Genomic DNA, 4,685 nt, shown 5'->3' with positions numbered 1-4,685 from the left:
GGTGTTCATTTCCGATTGAGGCAACCCTGGACAGTGGCAAGTGCACTTGTGCGACGGCCAAGTGCTGGGATCTGACTCAGCTGTCACTGGGAGACCCTGAGCAGGAGAGAACTTTCTCCGGGCCTCATTTGCTCCTCCTGGGGGGCAGAAGGGGTGGAGGGGGGAGCCAGCATGATATATAATACACCTGCTCCAAACCCTCAGCTGAAACTTAGGCCTGGATACATTAGAAGTGGACATTCTCTCCCACGAGTGAGTTGCTGGATTCGCTCTCCAGCTCTGGGAAGATCTGGTCCGGGGCGTCTGGCAAGCCTGGGGGAACCACCGAGAGGCTGGGACCTCCCGGGTCCTAGAGAGGGCGCCTCGACGGCCGATGCGGGCGCACTTCCGGCCTTTGTGTGGCTGCGGGTGACGCCGGCGGGAGGGGTCGGTGCTCGGTGCTTTGGCCCCGGGTGCCCGTTGAGGCGGGGCTCGGCGCTCCCCACTCCCCGGGCCGAGGTGGGGCTCGGCCTCAGCTGTGGGGCCCCCAAGAAGCCGGCGGCCCGCTGCGAGCCCTGCGTGTCTACGTGTCCCCGCGTTCTGGGGCCGCCTTCCCGCTGTGCCTCCGGCCGGCTAGGAACCTTCAGAGATGGGGGCTGGGGTGAGGTGCAGCGGGGGGAAGCGGGACGGGTCCACGGTGGGACTCCTCGTTCTGCCCCGCAGCAAAATGCAGACCGACCCCGCTCCCTAGCGACCCCAGTCGGGGCCGCCGCCGTCTCAGGCGGGTCCTGGTGAAAATGAAGCGGTGGTTCAACTGCGAAACGGGCTCTGGACACTTGGCGCCGGAGCGCTGGGCCGGGCGGAGGGGAAGGGGGGTGTCGGACCAGGTGCTTGCCCGTCCCAAACGGGGGACACCCGCGGGGGGGGGGGGGGGAGGACCGCGCGGCGCGGGCGGCGAGGGCGCAGGGAGAGGGCCTTCAGCTGCGCAAGATTCCCAGCCTGGAACATTCCAGATGGAGGTGTGGCGGAAGCACGGAGGAGTAGAGGTGGACGGGAGGGCGGGGGAGCTGCTGGTGAGGGGTAACCTGTTTCAACACCATTCTGATACATGTTTATTCTGCACTGGATTGTGAAGATTAAAGAATGTGTGTGACCACAGGGCTTCGTCCTAGAGATTGTTCAATCCCTTGTGCTGGAAATAGCCAAGCCTCTTTAAAAAACAAAACAAGGGGCACCCTGGTGGCTCACTGGTTGAGCCTCTACCTTTGGGTCAGGTTGTGATCATTGGGTCCTGGGATGAGTCCTGCATCAGGCTCCCTGCATGGAGCCTTTGTCTCCCTCTGCCCGTGTCTTTGCTTGTCTCTCTGTGTCTCGAATGAATGAATGAATAAATAAATAAATAAATCCCAAGTGGGTTTGTTTTCTAGAGATAGTGTGGCAAAATGATATCTGAATGCCACTTACTGGCTGTATGACCTTGAGCAATTTTCTGAATCTTTCTGATCCTCAGATTCCTCGTTTCCAAAGGAGGGATATTAGTAGTTGTATTTAATAGGGACCAGTGAGTGAGATAATATATATAAAGCACCTATTTCGAATGTGTGGCAGGTGCTACAAAGTTAGTCCTCCCAGGATAGGTAGGATAGGATGGTATATAGTAAAGTATAGGGTAGTAGAGTGTAAGATAGGGTAATCCTCCTACATCTTTCTGCACTCGATTTGAAGTGAATCCTTTGTTTTTTGGTTTTTTTCTTGTATAGGCCCAGACTTTGGGCACTTTTCTTGGTGTGTTCTTGTTTCTGTTCTCCTTTTTTAAGATTTCTGTTTCTTTGAGTATGCTTTTTCCTTTCACTTATTTTTCAGGCTTGAAGTCAAATGTATTCTTTTTCTTCTTCAGGCTTCTATACAGACATTTGTGCTGTGTTGTGATCTCCGCATTCCTAAGAACTTGATATTCTATAAATTTTCGTGTACCCCAAGATCCTGCAAAGTAAGACCAAGACTAATAGAGGTGGGGAGACTCCTCAAAACTATCTGTTTGGGGGGCACCTGGGCTGCACGGTGGGTTAAACAACTGACTCTGGTTTTTGGCTCTGTCATGATCTCAGAGTCCTGAGATTGAGCCCCATGCGAGACTCCACACTCAGAGCACTGTCTGCTTGAGATTCTCTCTCCCTCTCCCCTGCCCCTCCCACTCATGCTTGCTGTCTCTAAAATAAATCTTTTTTTTTAACTACATATATTTGTAACCCAAACTTTAAGAAAAATAGTAACCATCCTAATTTAAAATGTTGGCACAGGGACGTTTGAGTGGCTCAGAGCATGATCCCTGAGTCCTGGGATCGAGTCCCACATCAGGCTTCCTGCATGGAGCCTGCTTCTCCCTCTGCCTGTGTCTCTGCCTCTATCTCTCTCTGTGTGTCTCTCATGAATAAATAAATAAAATCTTTAAAAAATAAAATGTTAGCACAGGGGGCACCCGGCTGGCTCAGTCGAAAGAGCATGTAACTCTTGGTCTCAGGGTCATGAGTTAAAGCCCCACTGGGTGTGGAGCCTACTTAAAATATTGGCACAGTTTAAAAACACATGAATTCCTAATAAATAAAGGAATACTACAGTGCACAGGAATTTATATTTAAAAAATAAAAGGTGGGTTGTCTGGGGCGGCTCATTCAGTTAAGGATAGGACTTCTGATTTGGGCTTAGGTAATGATCTCATGGGTTGTGGGATCAAGCCCCATGTCAGGCTCCTCACTCAGGGAGTCTACTTGAAAGACTCTCTCCCTCTATCCCTCCTCCCCCACTCCAGCACACTCTCTCAAATATTTTTTTTAAAAAATGATAATACAGGGATCCCTGGGTGGCGCAGCAGTTTAGCGCCTGCCTTTGGCCCAGGGCGCGATCCTGGAGACCCAGGATCGAATCCCACGTCGGGCTGCCAGTGCATGGAGCCTGCTTCTCCCTCTGCCTGTGTCTCTACCTCTCTCTCTCTCTCTCTGACTATAATAAATAAATATAAATTTTAAAAAATTATAAAAAAAAATGATAATACATAAGGAGGGGAGGGCCTGGCTGGCTCAGTCCTTACAGAATGTAACTCTTGATCTTGGGGTCATGAGTGCAAGCCTCACGTTGGGTATAGAGATTACTTTTTAAAAAGCTATTTAAAATGAATAAAGGGAGGGGCCCCCTACAAATGGCCAATAGGCACATGAAAAGATGCTCAACAGCACTAATCACAAGGAAATGCAAATCAAAACCACAGTGAGCTCTCACTTCACACGTTAGAATGGCTATCCTTAGATAACATAAGCTGGTGGGGATGTGGAGAAAATTGAACCCTCGTGCACTGTTGGTGGGAGTGTGCAGCTACTGTGAAGAATGAGGAAATATGGAGGTTTCTCAAAGAATTTAAAGGCTACCTATTTTTATTATATGACCCAGCAATTTCACTTCTGGGTATTTATCTTAAGGAAATGAAATCACTGTCTCAAAAAGATACCTACACCCATATGTTCATTGCAGCATTATTTACAATAGCCAAGACATGGAAACAAACTAGTGTCCATCTGTGGATGAATGGATGAAGAAAATGTGAGATAGATCTCACAGAATATTATTCAGCCAAAAAGGAAGGAAATCCTGTTATTTGTAACAATACAGCTGGACCTTGAGGCATTATGCTAAGTGAAATAAGTCACACACAGCTATGGATGATCTCCCTTATATGTAAAATCTTTTAAAAAGAACTAGAAACAACAGATTGGTGGTTGCCAGAGGCTTGGGGATTGAGGAAAATGGATAAAAGTGGTCAAAAGGTATAAACTTCCAGTTAAGGTAATTTCTGGGAGTGTAACTTAACAGTGTGGAGTCTATAGTTAGCAATACTATATTATAGATCTGAAAGTTGCTAAGACAGCCAATCTTAAAAGTTCTCATCACAAAAAAATTTTTGTAACTGTATGATGGTGAATGTTAATTGTGACTATTTTACAATATATACATATATTAATTCATTATGTAGTCCACCTTAGACTAATACAATATTATCAATTATATCCCAATAAAACTGGGAGATCATTTAAAATAAAAGGAGTTGTGGCGCCTGGATGGCTGAGTCTTCTAAGCGTTTGACTCTTGATTTCAGCTCAGATCATGATCTCAGTTATGTGATGAAGCCCCAAGTTGGTTTCCATGTGTTCAGCAAGGGGTTGGCTTGAGATTCTTTCACTCCCTCTCTCTACCTCTCCCTGCGCTTTCTAAAATAAATAAATATGGGCGCCTGGGTAGTTCAGTCTGTTGAGTGTCTGCCTTCAGCTCAGGTCATGATCTCAGGGTCCTGGGATTGAGCCGGCATCGGGCTCCCTGCTCAGCAAGGAGCCTGCTTCCCCCTGTTCCTCTCCCTCTATTCTATCTCTTTCTCTCTCTCTCAAATAAATAAAGAAAATCTTTTAAAAGAATCAGGGGGACGCCTGGGTAGCTCGGCAGTTGAGCATCTGCCTTCTGCCCAGGGCGTGATCCTGGGGTCCCAGGATGGAGTCCCACATCCGGCTCCCTGCATGGAGCCTGCTTCTCCCTCTGCCCGTGTCTCTGCCTCTTTCTGTGCATGTCTCTCATGAATAAATAAATAAAATCTTTTATAAATAAATAATAAAAAATAAAAGGCGGTAGGGGGGTGCCTCACTGGCTTAGTCAATAGAGTGCGG

This window comes from Canis lupus, chromosome 6 (assembly GCF_011100685.1).
Source record: "Canis lupus familiaris isolate Mischka breed German Shepherd chromosome 6, alternate assembly UU_Cfam_GSD_1.0, whole genome shotgun sequence".
Classification (NCBI taxonomy): domain Eukaryota; kingdom Metazoa; phylum Chordata; class Mammalia; order Carnivora; family Canidae; genus Canis; species Canis lupus.
Note: the sequence above shows the minus strand (reverse complement) of the source record.